General features: G+C 36.4%; 1 protein-coding gene and 1 long non-coding RNA gene across 4 annotated transcripts in view; both read left to right on the top strand.

Annotated features, from left to right (window-relative positions):
- Positions 1-12,298, top strand: part of LOC137236962 (uncharacterized) — a 64,470-nt gene extending 52,172 nt beyond the window's left edge. Inside the window, exons 2-3 of the long non-coding RNA XR_010948729.1 lie at positions 11,139-11,321; positions 11,390-12,298. This is a non-coding gene — a long non-coding RNA (uncharacterized lncRNA). The remainder of the gene's footprint in view (positions 1-11,138; positions 11,322-11,389) is intronic.
- The window catches only part of Cad96Ca (tyrosine kinase receptor Cad96Ca), a 2,297,709-nt gene that overhangs the window by 151,897 nt on the left and 2,123,535 nt on the right, over positions 1-22,277 (top strand). The gene's annotated exons all lie outside the window — the stretch shown is intronic.

Here is a 22,277-nt window from a genome sequence, read left to right as displayed (position 1 = left end):
TTGATTTTGAACTATGATACAACAAGCTGCTTTAAAATAAACACAGATTTAAAGCGAAGTCATTGGTAACGTTTGTGGTATCGCTGTAGTCGTATCCCTAACGTAACCCTATACGATACATTGCTATCGATTAATGGTGCCTTAACCTAAAAATCGTGAAAATTTGATCAAAATAAAGAAACGCAAAAAATTACAAACATATGCCACAAAAATAAGTCTCCTAGACATAACGTATCCAAAACACTGAATAAAATCTACAAAAAGTTATTAAATTCACCAACTCAATTATTTTTAGGTTATGGATATGGCGAAAAACCAAAAACCAATTGGTTGGCTACGATACGGTTACAAACATGGTACAATTAAGAGGTAAAAGCATGAGAGTTGCATTTTACATGTTTTTTCATTCGAGGCTGGCCATAGATTGTCAAACTTTGTTTAATTTTCTTGTTTATTTACATTTGTTGTGAAAAATTAATATTTCGCAGTTTTTTTCAAATAATTTACTAATTAATACAATACAATAGAATTACGCAGAGGCAATGTCAACTGTGTCTTCCTTTTTATTGACTGTGTTTTCCCTTTGTTGTAATATTCGTAAGCTTTCCAAAGTGTATCTCGCTCTCCCTCGTTTGTTTTTGTCCAATATTTTTGTGTTTGCCAGATCAGCTGTGTGTCCACTGGTTGTTGTGCGTTGTGATAATGCGGTGTTGCTTTTGTTTTTCTGTATGTCGGCTTGGTGCTTTGCTAGTCGTACTTTCAGTGACCTTCGGGTTGTGCCAATGTATAGCTTATTACATTCCTCGTTCTCTTTTCCTTTGCAGGTTATTTGATATATGACGTTGCTTTGTTGTAGGGGTTCGATGGGGCTTTTCGTTTGTGTGAAGATATTGGATAGAGTGTGGTTCGATTTATATGCGAGAGCAATGTTTTCTTTGTTTTTTTTAAATATTTTTGCGAATGTGTTCGGTGAATTTCGGTATGTATGTTACGCTCTGGTATTGCTTTGTTTTGTTTTCAGTTTATGTGATGTTGGTTTTGGTTTATTTTCATAGTTTGTTGTTGTAATAAACTTGATGTTGTGCTATCAGGGTAGTTGTTGCTTTTAATAGCGTTTTCTTTTCTGTAATAAATTGTTGGCTAAGTAAATGGTAAAGCCTTAATAGTGTTACTCCTACCCCAGAAAATTGTCAACATTTATAGTGCATACAAAGAACATTTCATCTCACCATATTCACTCATATCACAAATCACACATGAAGATTGCGCATTGCGCATGTAAATATTAGATCATCTCTTTTTTATGGGCAATTCTTACGTCAGCTCTTGTTTTTTTCTCTCTTTCTTTCATTCGCTCAAACAGTCAACTGTGACCTAGATGCGCAGAACGAAGCAATTTTGAACTCGTGAATGCGCAATCTGGTAGGTGATCTGTGCACTCATAATAACAGAGTATATGTGGAAACAAGGGCGAATTGAGAATTTCACAGAGTTGCACTGCCACACCGCCATTTTATACAGGGTAAAAGTGTAACGCTTTTGCGTTGCGAGCAGGCAACAATTTTCACAAAAAAATACGAAACACCACGTAAAGGCGTAGCCTGTTTTTTAGAATAGAACAACAACCCTTGCGCGGCGTACAAAAAACGTAACACTATAGCCAGAAAAGAAAACGCTATAAGTGTTTGTATTATTTTGTGGATGTTGCTGTTATGGAACTGCTCATGGCTTAGGAACAAAACTTTACTTATAAAGTTTTTAGCAGTGTTTATTTTATAGTTTAGGGGTTAAGAGGAGTAGAAATTAATCATACGCCCAGAGGAAGTAGGTTTTGCGTACCAGTCAAAAATTAAAGCAACGTTTATTTTGTGTATTGTTTGTTGTTGAGGGTGTCTAAGATTATTTGCACATCATTTCGTCGGACGATCGCAAATATGTCGTCCACATATTTGACTAAAAATTTAATTTGTACATTATGTTGCTGGTTTAATGTATTAAAATAATTTTCAATGAGGTCATCCATTATGATGTCCGTTATTGTAGGGGTGAGGGGGTTTCCAATTGGCATACCAAACGTTTGGGTGTATATCTTGTTATTATAAATAAAGTAGTTATTGTCGGCCACCGTGGTGTGATGCGTGCTCCGCCTACCACACCGAATGCCCTGGGTTCACACCCCGGACAAAGCAACATCAAAATTTTAGAAATAAGGTTTTTCAATTAGAAGACAATTTTTCTAAGCGGGGTCGCCCCTCGGCAGTGTTTGGCAAGCACTCCGAGTGTATTTCTGCCATGAAAAGCTCTCAGTGAAAACTCATCTGCCTCGCAGATGCCGTTCGGAGTCGGCATAAAACAAGTAGGTCCCGTCCCGCCAATTTGTAGGAAAAATTAAAAAGGAGCACGACGCAAATTGGAAGAGAAGCTCGGCCTAAAATCTCTTCGGAGGTTATCGTGCCTTACACAAATTTTTTTTATTTAGTTATTGTCCAGCAAACAAAACTTGAGTAAGTCACGGAATTTTTTTTTTGGGGATATTTGTTACATTTTGTATTTAGTCCCATTTCTTCACTATAATATTAATAGCAAGGTGCGTTGGGATGTTGGTGAACTGAGAGACTACGTCGAAAGTTACCAATACTTCATTGTCGTTTACCCGCATGCCTTTAAGTCTCTCTTCCAAATCAAACACATTTCTTACGTTATACTCTTCGCTTATTGTGGCTTTCATTGTATTTGCTACATACTTGGATAAGTGGTAGCACGGGACAGTCACTGGTGAGGCAATGCGGCGCAGGGGGAAGTTTGGCTTGTGGATTTTCGCTAATCCGTAGAGTCTCGGAGCGTTGGCTGCCGAGCACGATAGCTGTTGTTTTTCTCTTGCGCTAATGTATTTGTTTTTGAATAGCTCATTTACGATGTTATTGTTTTTCAATTGTTTTTGTTTTTATCAGCCTATTGATAAATCATTCAAGGTTCGAATCGAGCTCAAGGCCAGAACAATAATTTTTTTCTAATGATAATTATTGTTATTTTTTAATTTTTCTAAATTTGAAAAATTGTATTTTGTTTTTGGAATAGTAGGTAGAAAATTTTTCAGACAACCTGCCATAGCTGCGCAGATAGATCCATTTCGAAGGGTGCTAAGCCTTCATCATCAGTACGCTTTAGGCATGCTGCGCTAACCATTTGACTAACCACCGCTGTATAGCTAAATGGTTAGCGCAGCATGCCTAAAGCGTACTGATGATGAAGGCTTAGCACCCTTCGAAATGGATCTATCTGCGCAGCTATGGCAGGTTGTCTGAAAAACTTTCTACCTACTATTCCAAAAACAAAATACAATTTTTCAAATTTAGAAAAATTAAAAAATAACAATAATTATCATTAGAAAAAAAATTATTGTTCTAGCCTTGAGCTCGTTATTGTTTTTCTTTTGCAGGTTTTGTGTTGATCTGCTCTGGTTACTCTGTACGTGTTTCTGTCTTCTAATAGCTCGTTCATTTTAGTGACGTAGTCTTTTTTGTAGACCACTACCGTCTTATTGCCTTTGTCTGTTTCTGTTTTATTTGCACTGAAATCCAAAACAATAACTCAAAACAGGAAGAATTCACTGCTGCTTACCATGTACGCAAATCTTTATAATTGGAATTAACCGATTTCGAGGATAATACTGCATTTGATGTGCATCTTTTAGAGCAACTACGTCATTGTTTTTGTTGTAGCGATACGGACACTCCCCGAAGGCCTTGAAGTGTTATCGATGTTGATGGTCCCTTGCCGGATGCAGATGCAGTACGTTCCGGTAACAAGCACCATTTAGTACCCGACCATATCGGGAGCGATTTCTTAAGATCACATGAAACCTAGGCCATCCGCCCTGCCACTCCCTATCTATATCCATGAGGAACTTGGGGTCGCCAGAGCCTCGGCTGTTAAAGAAACAGGATTCGCTACGGGTAGGTGAGGTTGGCAACTGGGTTGGAGAAGCTATATATTGTGCTGACTATCCCTTGAAAGAGTTGCGCTACATAACCCCACACAGGCATACCTGCCGCGGGTACATTCTAAGCCCCTAATGCGCTCGCGCATTTCTTCGCATCGGATAGCACTTTGACCCCGAAGAAGATGGATATTTTACTAGGCTATATATCCCTGGGTAGTGTCATCAATACGATAACCTGCGGAATTGGCAGATGGGAGTACCCAACGCTCACGTAGCGATCTTCCGTACTCCGTTATTAATATTATTTTTGTGTATTTTTTTTTTATTTGTTCTTAATTTTATTATTATTAGTTTTATATTACTATTAATACAAACAATTTTACATAAAAATAAAACAAAAAAGTAAGGAAGGCTAAGTTCGGGTGTAACCGAACATTACATACTCAGTTGAGAGCTATGGAGACAAAATAAGGAAAATCACCATGTAGTAAAATGAACCTAGGGTAACCCTGGAATGTGGTTGTGTATCAAATGTGTGTATCAAATGGAAGGTATTAAAGAGTATTTTAAGAGAGAGTAGGCCATAGTTCTATGGATGGACGCCATTTAGGGATATCGCCATAAAGGTGGACCAGGGCTGATTCTAGAATTTGTTTGTACGATATAGGTATCAAATGAAAGGTGTTACTGAGAATTTTAAGAGGGAGTGGGCCTTAGGTCTATCGGTGGACGCCTTTTCGAGATATCGCCATTAGGGTGGACCAGGGGTGACTCTAGAATGTGTTTGTACGATATGGGTATCAAATGAAAGGTGGTAATGAGTATTTTAAAAGGGAATGGGCTTTAGTTCTATAGGTGAACGCCTTTTCGAGAAATCGCCATAAAGGTGGACCAGGGGTGACTCTAGAATATGTTTGTACGATATGGGTATCAAATGAAAGCTGTTAATGAGTATTTTGAAAAGGAGTGATCCTTAGTTCCATAGGTGGACGACGTTTCGAGATATCGCCATAAAGGTGGACCAGGGGTGTCTCTAGAATGTGTTTGTACGATATGGGAATCAAATGAAAGGTGTTACTGAGCATTTTAAGAGGGAGTGGGCATTAGGTCTATAGGTGGACGCCTTTTCGAGATATCGCCATTAGGGTGGGCAAGGGGTGACTCTAGAATGTTTGTACGATATGGGTATCAAACGAAAAGTGTTACTGAGCATTTTAAGAGGGAGTGGGCATTAGGTCTATAGGTGGACGCCTTTTCGAAATGTCGCCATTAGGGTGGGCCAGGGGTGACTCTAGAATGTGTTTGTATGATATGGGCATCAAATGAAAGATGGTAATGAGTATTTTAAACGTTAGTAATCCTTAGTTCTATAGGTGGACGCCTTTTCGAGATATCGTCATTAGGGTGGGCCAGGGGTGACTCTAGAATGTGTTTGTACGATATGGGTATCAAACGAAAGGTGTTACTGAGCATTTTAAGAGGGAGTCGGCATTAGGTCTATAGGTGGACGCCTTTTCGAGATATCGCCATTAGGGTGAAGGGGTGACTCTAGAATGTTTGTACGATATGGGTATCAAACGAAAGGTGTTACTGAGCATTTTAAGAGGGAGTGGGCATTAGGTCTATAGGTGGACGCCTTTTCGAAATATCGCCATTAGGATGGGCCAGGGGTGACTCTAGAATGTGTTTGTACGATATGGGTATCAAATGAAAGGTGGCAATGAGTATTTTAAAAGGGAGTAATCCTTAGTTCTATAGGTGGACGCCTTTTCGAGATATCGCCATAAAGGTGGACCAAGGGTGAGTCTAGAATGTTTGTACGATATGGGTATCAGACGAAAGGTGTTACTGAGCATTTTAAGAGGAAGTGGGCATTAGGTCTATAGGTGGACGCCTTTTCGAGATATCGCCATTAGGGTGGGCCAGGGTGACTCTAGAATGTGTTTGTACGATATGGGTATCAAATGAAAGGCGGTAATGAGTATTTTAAAAGGGAGTAATCCTTAGTTCTATAGGTGGACGCCTTTTCGAGATATCGCCATAAAGGTGGACCAAGGGTGACTCTAGAATGTTTGTACGATATCGGTATCAAACGAAAGGTGTTACTGAGCATTTTAAGAGGGAGTGGGCATTAGGTCTATAGATGGACGCCTTTTCGAGATATCGCCATTAGGGTGGGCCAGGGGTGACTCTAAAATGTTTGTACGATATGGGTATCAAACGAAAGGTGTTACTGAGCATTTTAAGAGGGAGTGGGCATTAGGTCTATAGGTGGACGCCTTTTCGAGATATCGCCATTAGGGTGGGCCAGGGGTGACTCTAGAATGTTTGTACGATATGGGTATCAAACGAAAGGTGTTACTGAGCATTTTAAGAGGGAGTGGACATTAGGTCTATATGTGGACGCCTTTTCGAGATATCGCCATTAGGGTGGGCCAGCGTTGACTCTAGAATGTGTTTGTACGATATGGGTATCAAACGAAAGGTGTTACTGAGCATTTTAAGAGGGAGTGGGCATTAGGTCTATAGGTGGACGCCTTTTCGAGATATCGCCATTAGAGTGGGCCAGGGGTGACTCTAAAATGTTTGTACGATATGGGTATCAAACGAAAGGTGTTACTGAGCATTTTAAGAGGGAGTGGCCCTTAGATGTATATGTGAAGGCGTTCTCGCGATATCGACCAAAATGTGGACCAGGTGACCCAGAACATCATCTGTTGGATACCGCTAATTTATTTATATATGTAATACCTGCCAAGATTTCAAGGGTTTTTTATTTCGCCCTGCAGAACTTTTTCATTTTCTTCTACTTAATATGGTAGGTGTCACACCCATTTTACAAAGTTTTTTCCAAAGTTATATTTTGCGTCAATAAACCAATCCAGTTACCATGATTCATCCCCTTTTTTCGTATTTGGTATAGAATTATGGCATTTTTTTCATTTTTCGTAATTTTCAATATCGATAAAGTGGGCGTGGTTATGGTCGGATTTCGGCCATTTTGTATACCAAGATAAAGTGAGTTCAGATAAGTACGTGGGCTAAGTTTAGTAAAGATATATCGGTTTTTGCTCAAGTCATTGTGTTAACGGCCGAGCGGAAGGACAGACGGTGGACTGTGTATAAAAACTGGGCGTGGCTTACACAGATTTCGCCCATTTTCACAGAGAACAGTTACCGTCATAGAATCTATGCCCCTACCAAATTTGAGAAGGATTGGTAAATTTTTGTTCGACTTATGGCATTAAAAGTATTATAGACAAACTAAATGAAAATGGGCGGAGCCACGCCCATTTTGAAATTTTCTTTATTTTTGTATTTTGCTGCATCATATCATTACTGGAGTTGAATTTTGACTTAATTTACTTATATACAGTAAAGATATTAAATTTTTTGTTAAAATTTGAATTAAAAAAATTTTTTTTTTAAAAAGTGGGCGTGTTCTTCATCCAATTTTGCTAATTTTTATTTAGCACATATATAGTAATAGTAGTAACGTTCCTGCCAAATTTCATCATGATATCTTCAACGACTGCCAAATTACAGCTTGCAAAACTTTTAAATTGCCTTCTTGTAAAAGTGGGCGGTGCCACGCCCATTGTTCAAAATCTTACTAATTTTCTTTTCTGCGTCATAACGTCAACCCATCTACCAAGTTGCATCGCTTTAACCGCCTTTGGCAATGAATTATCGCATTTTTTCGGTTTTTCGAAATTTTCGATATCGAAAAAGTGGGCGTGGTTATAGTACGATATCGTTCATTTTAAATAGCGATCTGAGATGAGTGCCCAGGAATCTACATACCAAATTTCATCAAGGTACCTCAAAATTTACTCAAGTTATCGTGTTAACGGGCAGACGGACGGACGGACGGACATGGCTCAATCAATTTTTTTTTCGATACTGATGATTTTGATATATGGAAGTCTATATCTATCTCGATTCCTTTATACCTGTACAACCAACCGTTATCCAATCAAAGTTAATATACTCTGTGAGCTCTGCTCAAATGAGAATAAAAATATATTATTATAGTATATTTTATTATTTTACAATCAATAAAAGTATGCTTATTTATAATATTTGTTATTGCTATAACAAATTCAACATTATCCTTCTATTGCGAAAGAAATCTTAACGCTGAGGTTTCCGAAAATGTACAACCGCCAACAAAAAATATTAAAACTACTCGAGGAATGCTTAGAACTGAACCTTTGATTGGGGTAGACTGATTATAACGACCACCAATGCCAATGAATTGAGCTTGAAAATCTTCAAAAATTGGACCGGTAGATTATTTATTTGACTCTTTAATGATTGCCAACCAAATGGTTTAATTGTTTGTTCAACAATACGTGCGGTCTGTGATGCATAAAAACTATGAACATAGCTTATATCTTTCGGTTCCACTTCGATTACATCGTCAGGAGTCAAATTAAGAGTCTATAAATTAATGTATAGAAATTTAATAAAAAAGCTTATTCATCCCGTTGTACAACGAAATACCTTTCGTAATACTGCATATGCACGTGACTCGAACTGAGTATACAAAAGCCCAGCCTTCTCTAAATCGCTTATTTTAAGCAAAACATCAAGACCATATGCATGCATAATTTAAAACCTACAAATAAAGATATGCAGTTAACATCGGGTATTTACAATGACTTTGTGATATAAAATTCACCTTGGCCATTATTGTGCAGTTATCGGCGTAGGAAACGATAGTAACTCCTTCTGGTGGCGAAGGTAGCTTTGATATGTAGAAGCTAAACAAAAGTGGGGATAGGTTACCACCCTGTGGCACCCCTTGTTTACAGAAACTGTTTGGTTAGCATTTCATGTCTCTCCCTAATGGGGAGAACTCTCGCCTCATATTGTAGATGGTGTTCTAGGGAAGAAGCCCGTAGCGGTTCTGAGGGCAGTAATTTGGAAGGCCTGTATTTTCTTCCAGTCAGTAACCTTTAGCCTTGGCGACCATATCGGGGACGCGTAGCAAGCCGCAAAATTGCTTTGTAAATGGTGACGAGCGTTTCTCTACCTTTACCCCAAGTGCTGCTGGCAAGAGATTTGAGGATTTTATCACGGCTGTGGATTTTCGGTACCATTTCGGCTGCGTGCTCTCCAGAATGTAGATCCTGATCGAACGACACACCCAGGATTTTGGGTGTAAGACAGTTGGTAGCGTGGTTCCATCGACGTTGATGTGCAATATGATCGATATTTGCTGCGTCCATGTTGTGAGTAAGGTCGCCGATGATGTGGTCGGTGACAACTTCAGGTTTCGCGAGGCGAAGAAACTGAAGAAATGATGGGATAGTTGTTTATTTTGTTACAAAGCTCATCGATCTATGGGCCCGGGCCTGTGGCCATTATTTTGCAGTTATCGGCGTAAGAAATGATACTGACTCCTGGTGGTGAAGGTAGGAATTGGATAGGACATCACCCTGTGGCGCCCTTTATTTAATTCTTCTTGGTTTATATGTTACGTTCTTGGATTTCACTGATGCTTGCCGACCAGAGAGATAATTTGTGGTCCACCTTTTAAGACTTGGGGGAAGAGGAGACCCTTCCAGGTCTTGCAGTAACGTGAAGTGGTTGACCTTTTCAAAAGCTTTTGAACGAGCCAGTCGTGGTTGACTGTGTCAAAACAGGCCAAGCTGCACTAGCACCGTCCTATGATGAGTGTTAATGGCGTGCAGAAAGGTGTTAGTGATATGCACTTTACGGAAGTCATGCTGATGGCTGGAAAACTGAAGAATTTCGTTTAAATGAGTTAATCATAACGGCTTTAAACGTTTTTGTTACTGACTAAAGGGATAATATAGGTAGATACTGGCTGCGTTTCCGGTCTTTGGTAGTGGACTTATCCTTGCCATTCTCCGTTGTTTTGGAATGGCAAAGGCTTTTAACGACAAGTAGAAAACATGTGATTAGCTGCTGATGCCCTATGTTTTGACATCGGCATAGGGTTTCCGCCAGGGACTATTGATATGGAAGGCTTGGCCTTTTAAATCGCTTATTTTACCTCTGTTGAGGTAACGGGGAGGTGCGACTTGTCAGTCTTGTGTTTATGTGTCCGTTGATTGGGACGATATCTAGCATTGTATGCATTGCAAATTGGCTACAGAAAGCACCCGCACATTTCCTCGAGTCGGAGAGACAAAATTTTAGTCAAGTAAATCATTCACATAACTAGTATGAATAACACCAGAAAGTATAGTCAATGAACTATTCTAAAACTGACTAGTATGATGAATGCCACGAAATTCTAGTCATTTAACTACCCATACACTAACTAGTATCAATAATGCCACAAAATTCTAGTCAATGAACTAGAATGTTTGCTAACTACTTTGGCTTTTATGTGCAGGGTACCTGACGTTGATGACGTGGCGGTTTTCGAAATGGTACCATCGCAATATGTCAGTAAATGTTTGATTTAAATGTTTGAATGTTTATTATTTGCCAGTTAAACTAAATATTTCTTAGAAATTAATTAATTAATTAAGTAAAACTGAACACACCATTAAATTCATGTACAGTGCAAAACAAAAGCTCAATGCAAGTATATAATGGACTGTATTTTTCACGCTGTAAAAGTTAAAGCAAAGGTTTTTTCAAATTATGCGGGTTAAAATCTATTCGGATGTTGTCGCGCCTTGTATTTATTATTTATATTTCATGGAATGAATTAGTATTACTGTTGTTGTAAATTTTAAATATTGTGCGTTGTTGCTGTAAATGTCTAGTGGCAGGTTGATTAAATAGAACATAAAAATGAATAACGTTGTTGTTGTTGCCAATTCTGGCTTTGGCTCTAACCGCTGCCAACTTGGGATTATACACGGAGATGTGTATACATTAGGCATATGACTTAAAATTTTTTTTGGGAAAAAATATATATACATGGCATCATGCAATGTGTTTTCACTAATAACGACGGGTTATGATAATAATTTACCTTATTTTTCTAAAAAAAGTCCCGCATGGGGTACATTGAATGTTTTGCATGTATGTACATATGACCTTGAATATATAAAAGTGCTTGACCAGATCAAAAAGTTGTAATTACAATCCACCAATGTTTTTCAATCTTCATAAAGTTCGATTATTCATATTTCAATAAATTTTCATATATTCAATTAAAATTATATTACTTTCAATTAAAATTATATTACTTTTATAATACTTTCAGCTAGCATTTCACTACTTGTAACGTCATCTTAAAATCATTTATAGTATTTCATCGGAAAAGCTACAATTAAAACGGAATCCACAGTTACAACCACTTTCATCGTTTTTCTCATTTATAAGCAATTACATATATGTAAAAATAAATTTATAAAATAAATAAAAAGTATTAACAGAGATTTAAGTGGTAAGTGTGTCTTATATCTGCGCGAAGTAGAGTCGAATCAATAACACCACCCTTTTTATTTTGTTTAGAAAATGTCTTTTAAAAAGAGTGATAACAATATAAAGAAAAACACCAAAAATTGGTAAAAAAATTTGATTACATTTGAAAAAAGCAAAACGAAGCGGCGACAAATACCAAATATTGAAAAAAGTTTGTGTGAGCTATGTAAGATTCCCAAATAGGAGGTTATTGTCGGGAGATATAATGCTTTGGCCAACACCGAAAAATCTTCTAAAAATATATTTAAAACAATTTCAAAAGAATTAATCGATTTGTGGAACAAACTCAATTTTCCGGCAATGGCAAAATCTTCGGTGGAACGGAAAACTGTGAAGCTTCTTGGGCACTACCGCAAGTTTTTGAAGTATCCGAATGGTATAAATATTTTGACAGAGTTTGGCAAAGCGTTTGACATTACAAACGAGAAAAGCGAGTGGCTAAGCAAGGAAGACAAAGATTTATACCAAATACAAAAAAGGTCTAATGGAGAAGTAGGATACACTACAAATAAAAAACTAGAATGCATCCCTCTAAAATTAAGCGGGTGCAGCAACAGCAACCTAGTGGTGATGAGTGTTCAGTAGGTAGATCAAAGTCAGTGATTTCAACAAATACTGAATACCAAGAGGCTAGCGAGTGCGACTACTACGATCTGCCTGAAAAAATGTCAAAAAAATTATTTACAACTGCATGCGTTGTTTTAGTAACAAAAGCCAACGTAAGTACAAGAAAAGCAACAAAAATTTGTAAGAACTGGCACAATCGGGAGTTGAAATACCTAGACCTTCGCAGTCTGCAGTTTACAAAGCTTTCATAAGATCAGCAGAGGTACTAGATAATACTTTCAAGAAAGAATTAAAAAAAGAATACTGGTGTCAACATATCGAAGGTAAAAAGTTTGGAAAAAAGGAAGTTCAGGAAGTTCAGTTCAAATTAAAACAGAGAAGTAAAGTCGGCTGTTCTGGAACTTGAAAACGGAAAAGCATCGACTATTTATAATGAAATTAAAGATACTTCACATAAATATGACTTATTTAAATCGATAAAAATGATAGTTTCTGATACTACAAACCTTAACAATGGAATACGAAATGGCGTTGTTAGTCTATTGCAAACTTATTTCAACAGTATTTCCTTACTTATATTTAAGGTTTCATGAGCTTAACACCGGCTTATAATAATTGAATTTCATTTATTATGTTTTCTAAGAGAAACGGAAAAAAAGAAACATTTACTGGCATATTGCGATGGACCGATTTCGAAAACCGCCAACGTAATCATCATCAGGCAATTTTGTAATGTTATCAAAGGTTTCACCGGGATTCGAACCGTGAATCACATGGTGAAACTGCAGTAGCCTTTAACCATTAGGCTCTTAGAAAACATAATAATTGAAGTTCAATTATTATAAGCCGGTGTTAAGCTCATGAATTCTTAAATATAGGTATAAACTGAACACACCATTAAACAAACATACATAAGTATTTCCTTACCTCAGCCACATTATATTGGCTTTCAGCACCATGTTCTTGATTTTATCTTAAGACATGCAATGGATGAATTATTAAATGGCAAAACATCTTCTCCAAATATTGCGTACGATTTTGTTTCGGATCTAATAGCTGACTACGACTATCTGAAAAACAGCTTTAAACAAAATAATAAGCGGTTACAGGTAGAGAATATTAAATGGCGTGACGATATGCAATATTTGTTTGAGCTGGGAAAAACCTTCAGGTATTACGAGAAAACCAGTGAGTTTCCTTATATACAATTCAAACGCTTGCCGCCATTAAGTAACTCTCTATGGAATTCGAGGGCAATGGCAATTTATCTTTTATTCTCCTGCCGAATTTTAAGGATCTATTACTTCCAGTTTGCAGATTTATATGCAGTACATGGTACGATGTTTGGTTCTCTGACCACCGATTTCATGAAGATGATTTTGCATTATTGGGACAATCGCTCGTTAAGTATAAAAAGCACACACAAGTTTTCTAAAACACTGGGTGAAACAGGAATCCGCCATTATTAACCAACAGTAGTAATATCTGCGCGGAGCGAGCGATGAAGGCAGTTGGGGATATAGTTCATGTGTACAAAACGCCTAGTACTTTAAACTTAAAGTTTATTTCTTTAAATTTACAATATTTTAATTGATTTGCATACACAGGGCACACAGTAATGTTTTAAGGTTAATTAAATATTTGAATAAATGATGGAATATGAACTGAAACGTAAAGCATTATTTCTCAGTGTACAAATGCCGTTCCCTGCGTAAGGATTTTGCAATAAATATTTGAAAGAACATAATATTTGTTGTATTTTCACCATTTCTCATCCTCTAGTAATAGGTATTTTTTATTAAAAAAAAGTCATATCCCTAGTATACATGCTTTTGGCTTGCTTGGGAAGTTGGCTACGAAGAAGCCAACTTTACCGAGGGGGCGCCAGGAAGCAGATGGTACACTCGTGATTCACTTACCTGGTTTTAATGATTTTTCTTGTTGCTTTGATACGTCAACCACAAAGCCTAAATCTAAAAATTTTCCGTACCTATTTATGTATTTGGAAAAACATTATATTGTAATTAAAAATATTTTACGATATATGTGGCTATTAAAATCTCGATCGATTAAGAAATGTTTTATCAGAAAAATAAACACCTCCCGGATCTGTTTAAACGATCATTTCTATAGACTGAAACTCGTCGCAAAAGTTTTCAGAATTAGCAAGGAAGGAAGTCTAATATATATACCCAGAAAAGCCACCAATCTTAAATCATATGAAAGCTGAATCACATTAGCTAGACATACTCAATGCAGCCTTTCGTAAGCAGATATAAAATAGCTACTGTCAAAGAAACTATGGTCTTACCAATTCTCGTAAAATTTGTTCGGTTTTGTTGGACTTTCATAATAAAAGCTTAGGGGTGTCTAGGTTTGGATATAAACGTAAATTATATACTCAGCGTGGACTTCAATTGTAGAGTCCATTTCAGATAAATTACTTGTCTCAAATCAAGTGGCACCGCTAATTAAAAAAAATATCTCCCAATTTCCTCTTACAATAAAACTTCGTAAGTGACATATCATTGATACAAATGGTAGCGTGCTCCGCTTACCAGACCGAAAATTCTGGGCTTACGCCCAGGGAAAAGCAACATAAAAATTTTAGAAAACAAGTTTTTTCATTTAGAAGAAAATCTTTTCGCAGGTTATCGCGCTTTACATTTTTTTATAGCTTATTATTCTAGTCTACGAACCTTTAATTTATAATAATATTAATATTAATTAAAGAGGCGTACACGCCCATTTTTAAAAAATTAAATTTTTTCCTATTTCTTGTTATAATTCCACTAGGAAAAGTAAATATAATTGATAGAAAGCTCTTTTTTGCAAAGATATAGCTTATTTTATTCGTCAACAAACCTTTTAAAAATCTTTTATATAAAAGTGGGCGTGGTCCTTAACCGATTTTTCTTCAAAGCTTTTCCTATAATAAACGCAAGGTCTCTGCCGAATTTTGTTATGATAGGTTTAACGGTTTGCGATGTATGCCTAAAAATATTTGTAAAAGTGAATTTATCACAAGTTTTAATATTCTAGGTGTATTATTTTGCGTTTTCCAAAGTGTTATATATGTAAAAAGTGGGCGCGGTTATCATACGATTTCATTAATTTTCAATACCAATCTATTCTGGGTCCACATAAGCCCGTATACCGAAATTGGTGATATCGCAGTATTTGCTCAAGTTATCGTGTTAACGGACGGACAGACAGACAGACGCACGGGCATGGCTTAATCAACCTTTTTTTTTTTTGATATTGATGATTTTGATATATGGAAGTCTATATCTACCTCGATTCCTTTATACCTGTACAACCAACCGTTATGTTACCAAAGTTAATATATTTTGTGTGCAAAGCTCGATGAGTATTAAAGGTGACCAGGACAATCTATAACTTTTTTTGGTTATCGTATTTTGCGCTAATATATTTATAATGGTAGTGTAGGCACGTGTCCTAAATATATTGCCAATTTTGTGAAAGTTAAAATTTGAATTTGTTTGTTTTTAATTGCGTGTTAAATTTATACTTATTATTGAGAATTCATGAGCTTAACACTGGCTTATAATAATTGAAAGAAACATTTACTGGCATATTGCGATGGTACCATTCCTTTCTTTTCAGTTTCTCTTAGAAAAGACATAATAATTGAATATTCAATTATTATAAGCCGGTGTTAAGCTCATGAATTCTTAATAATAAGTATAAATTGAACACACCATTAAAAAGAAACAAACGTAAATATGTAAAAGTGAGCACGAGTTTACAAAGCTTCGCATACGCAACGAAAAAGAAACTTTACACAAACAAATCTACACAACAGACAAATTAATAGAGACAGAATGTCTCAGTTGTGTTGTTAGTGTAGAAATGAGATAAACTTAATTAAGTAAGGTAACAAATACAATCACGATAGCCTAGTGGTTAAGGCAACTGCAGTTTCACCGTGTGATTCGCGGTTCGAATCTCGGTGAAACCTTTGAGAACATTACGAAATTGCCTGATGATGATTACGTGGCGGATTTCGAAATGGTACCATCGCAATATGACAGTAAATTTTTCTTTCTTTCTTTTCAGTTTCTCTTAGAAAAAACATAATAATTGTATATTCAATTATTATAAGCCGGTGTTAAGTTCATGCATTCTCAATAATAAGTTAAAATTTTAAGCAATTTAAAAAACAAAGCTCGCGTGGTCGCTAATGAACTCAGATCAGATCTATCAGAATTAGATCTAAAAAAAAATAAAAAATATAAAGTTTTTCCTTTATATAAATGGAGAAAAATCAGCGAAAAATTTGTCCTTATATAAATACATATTCTTGCTTAACTTTGGTATGATAATTTTGACATAGATTATAAAAATATTTATAAGAAATAAAAATATGAAAGTGGAGCTTAATTGGATTTGAAAGAAAGGGAGTCAGGTTATCAATACACAGTCAATTAATTGCGCCGCCGTGGTGTGATGGTTGCGTGCTCCGCCTACCACACGGAAGATCCTGGGCTCACGCCCGGACAAAGCAACATCAAAAATTTTAGAAACAAGTTGTTTCAATTAGAATACAATTTTTCTAAGCGGGGTCGCCCTTAGGCAGTATTCGGAAAGCACTCCAAGTGTATTTCTGCCATGAAAAGCTCTCAGTGAAAACTCATATGCCATTCGGTCCCATAGGTCCCGTCCCGCCAATTTGTAGGAAAAATTAGAAGGGAGCACGACGCAAATTAGAAGAGTAGCTCGACCTACAATTTCTTCGGGGGGTATCGCGTCTTAAATCTATTTTATTTTTAATTGCGCTCCATCTTTATATTTTTATTTCTCATAAATATTTTTACAATTTCTATGTCAAAATTTTAACATCAAAGTTCAGCAAGAATATGCTGTTGAGGCGACCAGCGTAAATATTACGGACGAGCCATCAACTGTCTCCAGGTGAGTTATCCACAACCAACCACATTTCTCATTTTCATTGTAATTAATTTTAACACTTTGCAATTAATATTTTGGAATTGTGCTTATATTTGAATTTGCCATTTTGTACTTGAAGTAATTAATTCTTATTCCACACAGTGATTCTTGTTGGTGTATATCTTCAAATAAACATTATCACTCGTTATTAATTCTTGTTTCTATTTCTTTTATTTGCGCGCACCGCGCCCGATTATCCCGGGTGCCACATGCCCCGCAACATTTGGTCCTTCGAGAAGGATATGAACCAGCGACCTGTGGATAAGAATTAAAGTTGCTTCGCATGCTATCTGAAATGCATGTATGCAGTGGCGGCTGAAGTCGAAACTATCACCCCATAACCTGGAAAAGATGAAGCAAAAGATGAAGGTTCTTCACGCCGACATAAAATTCGTACCGATGTATTTAAAGGCGACTACCTTTCCTGGCCGACCTTTCAAGGCCATTTAAATTCTCAATCCCGATCTTAAGGATGTTGAGAAATTATATTTTTGGTGGTTAACCAAGTATATAAATATTTATTTTTTCAAAATATTATGTTATTTATTTTTGAGTTTAAATATTTCCAACTAATTAGAATTTTCTTTTTTTTGAAGTTATTCAAAAATTTTAAGTTAACACGAAAACTCAATAAAAATTATTTAAAATATTAAAGTAAAGAGTACAAAGTAGTTAACACTATATTTACTCCCCCTCCAAGAAAATTTGAAACAAACAAATTATTAATTAATATTAAATGTAACCTTTTTTTGTTTTTTGTTGTTTAATGTATTTTTATTTAAATTAGTGTTAATAAGTATGTTTGCTGGTTTAAGTAAATCAATTGAAATATTTTTAATAGTATTTTTGTATTGAATTGTAAATGTTTTATGTTTCTTAGAGATAACTTTAAAAGGTCCTTCATAAGGTGATTCTAAATTAGATTTACGAAGAACTTTAACAAAAACATACTCACAATTGTAAAATTACGAATTCGTATTGGTGACCGCAGCACCATATGAAAAAAAATTTAAATGAAAAATTTGAAAATTAGAAAATATTTAAGAATTTTTTTGGAAAGGGAGTTAACAATTTAAATAAAATATTTCTTTTTAGAAAAAAAAGTAAATTTAAATAACTTATATAAAATTGTTAAAATATAAAAATAATCTTAAAATAAATTTGAAGATTTAAGGGTTTTAAATTTTAATTTGAATTATAATTGAAAATTTTAAATTTAATATTAAAATAAAAATTATACTTACATAAAATTAAATTTAATAAAAAGAAATATTAAAATTAATAAGTTGTTGATTGATGATTGTAAAGATTTTAAGCGAATCAATTGCGTTTTTTTGACGTGATGACAATTAAATACATCGTTGTTTCTGTCTATGCAATGGCTTTGTTATGCAATGGCTTTGTAATTAATGAAGAGGACGTTAAAGGTTACGAGTGATTCCAACAAATGGTATACAAAATGACGATGTTTCGTTGAGTATTAAAATACTTCGATATATGAATGAATTGTAGGGAGGAATTAGTGGTATTATCTTAATGAATTTTAAGTTTAATATATACGACAGCAAATGATGTGCGTTAGTCTAATTCAAACATTTTCGCATATTCTTTCAGTTCTTCAATGTTGATTTAAATATCAGATAGGACGTGAAAATATAATGTCAATGGGTCAGCGGTTCTTTAAAATTATTTTAAGCTTCCTAGTTTTGTTATTAATAAACACGATTTTCGTTTAGGTACACAATTTCTTGGTATCTTTTATTAAAATGAAGTGGAAGTTTAATTTGAATTCATTGAGTTTTGCATTGAATAATTCTTATAGATATTAAATCTGCTTTATTTTATTTTTTAGTATATTAATTCACAAATCACATATTTGTTTGTTAGAGCTTTGTTAGTGGTAAGGGTTTTTGTCATAGCACTGATGTATTGTGATGATGGTGTTTTTACTTGACCCATCAGACGTAATATATATGTACATCCAATTAAATTATATCTTCTGAAGTTGGTTCAGGTAACTAAAACAAAATTTTTTTGATAGCACGTCACTTAGTTGCACTTTTATTTGCGGTATTTTATTGGTCAATAGCTTTGCGATACGTAAAGCGTCACATTCGGTAATAAGTAAGTATAGACTTATATAAAAATTTTTGTCCGTTGGTAGAATCGCCAATATATTTGGTGGTTAACCAAATATATAAATATTTATTTTTTAAAAATATTATGTTATTTATTTTTGAGTTTAAATATTTTCCAACTAATTAGAATTTTCTTTTTTTTTTGAAGTTATTCAAAAATTTTAAGTTAACACGAAAACTCAATAAAAATTATTTAAAAAATTTAATTAAAGAGTACAAAGTAGTTAACACTATAATATTATCTAAAACAAGAAACGCAAGGGGAAGCAAAAGAAATAGTGGGAAGGTGTTCATTAACAAACGAGGGTTTTATAACCGCTTGGAAAAACTGAAGCGACAGGTACGAAAATAAGCGTATCGTAGTCCACACGCAACTAAAACTTTTATTTAATCTGACGGCAGTCGAACAGCATTGTGGAAGCTCAATTAAAAAATTTAAACGTGAGATAAACAATTGCATATCTGCGCTGTAATGTCATAAGATTTACATCACTAATTGGGATGCAATTATATCGTGCTTGTGTTCAACAAAACTCCCTGAATCTACCTTGGCTGTTTGGGAACACACACTGGAAAGGAAAACAGATATCCCGGAATGGGAGGATATGGACAACTCCTGTCCAATCATTAGAGACGGTTTCTGACCTCAAGGGCAGCAAAACCACAAAAGCACCCAAAAGTCAAAATTCGAATTCTAGGGAAACTTCTACAAAACTTGGGATTTACCAAGCCAGCGTACCAGAATTGGCATGTAAGATGTGCAACAGTACGGAGCACAAATTACGAAATTGCCAAAAATTCCGTAGGTTGTCCACGTCAGGGAAAATATATTTTGTCAGACAGCAACTAGAATTGATTGTCGGGTTGACACACAGTGATACGATGCACTAGCCCATTTAATTGCAGCTCGTGCCACGCAAGGCACAACACCTTCCTCCTTCTTCCGGCAGCACAACCGAAAACAACTCCCCAAAGGTGGACTCAAAACGTCACCGACAACATACCTTCAACCTCACAACAGGATAGGGCAAAGCTGGAATCTGAAAAAAGGAAAGAGAATATTAATAACGTCTCTTCGTGTCATGCTAATGCAACTAAGGGGGTGCTATTAGGAACAGCACGTGTTAATATACACTATAATGGAGTGAACATTTCCGCCAGACCGCTGATTGACTCTGTGTTCGAATGCTCCTTCATAAAAGAAAGACTAAAGAAGAGATTAAACGTGCCATCCAAACATTTACATGTGCAAGTCTCGGGAATAAATAATACGCTATCCGCACAGGTAAAATAATCATGTTCGATTAGGTTAGGTTCTCTTACAGACCCCATAGAAAGCATTGACATAGTGGTTCTAGTCCCTTCTCAATTAACAGGGGACCTTCCGACCTGCCAAGTTAGTGCAACGACTCGCCAAGCCTTCCCTGATTTGATCTTGGCGGATAAGAAGTTCTTCATTAATGAATCAGTCGACCTCATATATGGAGGCGACAGCTATCCTCAGATACTCCTACAGGGCATGCGGAAGAACGTTTTAAATACGCTTCTCGCCCAAGAAACCGTAATCGATTATGATTTTAACCGGTCGTGCAGAAGCACCTCACCCAACTAATACCCGGGTTATCTTTTTTAATGAAATCAGCTTAAACAAGCAACTAACCGCTTTCTGGGAACTTGAAATATACCTACGAAAGAGGCCCTGACTGAAGATAATGCCTATTGCGAGGCACTATATAAAACCACAAAGGAAAGGAATTCTGATGGCAGATACACCGTAGCCCTTCCCTTCAAACAAGACTCCAAAAACCCTCTGTTTGGGTCCATCTCTTAAGAGCGTCTCTTCTCAGTTCTATCGAAACGATACGCGCCTAGCCAAGACACTGGCCCTACGGACGGAAGACAACAGTGTATTGACAGAATACGACACATTAGGGCATTTCCAAGGTACACAACATAATACAACCACAATCAACTGATTGCCATTTCTTACCGCATCATGCGGTAATCAAAGAGGAGAGCATAGCGACTAATGTAAGGTTCGTATTCAACGCATTGTGCCCGACTTCCAACCGCACGAGCCTGAACGATGTCCTACAAACACAGTACTTCAAGCCGATTCGACAATACTACTCCTCCGATGGAGAATTTTCAAGTACGTTTTTAATAGTGACATAGAGAAGATGTACAGGCAAATCTGGGGAAAGGAAAACCAAACAAAATACCAATGAATAGTTTTTCGCTTCAAAGCAGGTGATCCTATCAGCATATATGAACTCAATACGGTAACCTTTGGGGTCAACTCTGCCCCCTATCTGGCGATCAAAACACTACGTCAACTTGCAGATGACGTCGAGTCGTCGCTGCCAATCGCGTCGCATATCTTGAGAAACAGGATGTACGTCGATGATACAGGCGGGCATAGTATTGCGTCAGCAATCAAAGCTCTCGGTGAAATAACAGCTGCAATAAAGTCAGCAGGATCCCCTCTGCAAAAATGAACATCCAACTGCAGCAGGATACCTCAGGGAATACTCAAACCTCACCGGCTTACGGACGACTTTCTGGAGTTCGAGCATGGTAAAAACCCTAGGTATCCGTTGGAACGCCCATTCCGATTATTTCTATTTTACCGCGAAATCAATCGAAAATCGCCAAACTCTTCGTCCTCTTGGTTCGGCTCGTCCCAGTTATCATCGTAGCTAAGATTATCATGCAGAACATTTGGCTGGAGGGGACGTATTGGGACGAAACGGTATCTACAATTACTCTAGATCGATGGCAAACTTTTTTGCAGGAGTACCCCGCGATTAACGAGATTCGGTTACCTCGGTGGATACACTTTATTCCAACCAACGACATCGAAATTCACGGCTTCTGTGACGCATCCCAAAAAGTCTACGCGGCTACGGTCTACGTACGAGCTAAGATAAACGATCATATCTATGTTAGTCTGCTCATGGCGAAAACATGAGTAGCGCCAGTAAAGACAATTTCATTACCACAATTAGAATTATGTGGTGCTGTCTTGTTGGCCAAAACGTTAGAAACAATGATGGAGAACCTGAATTTAGGCACATTAAACATACACCTATGGACAGATTAGCGGGGATATTCTCGATCGATTTTCCGACCTGTCAAGACCATTGCGGATTATTTCCTACATCCTGAGATTCTCGTAGAGAACTCATCCAAAAACAAAAACCACTTTTAAAGCAGAGTCTCGCCAGATTTCGCCTAAATTA

This window comes from Eurosta solidaginis, chromosome 1 (assembly GCF_040869045.1).
Source record: "Eurosta solidaginis isolate ZX-2024a chromosome 1, ASM4086904v1, whole genome shotgun sequence".
NCBI lineage: Eukaryota > Metazoa > Arthropoda > Insecta > Diptera > Tephritidae > Eurosta > Eurosta solidaginis.
The sequence above is the reverse complement of the archived record's forward strand: the minus strand, read 5'-3'. Positions and strand labels throughout refer to the sequence as shown.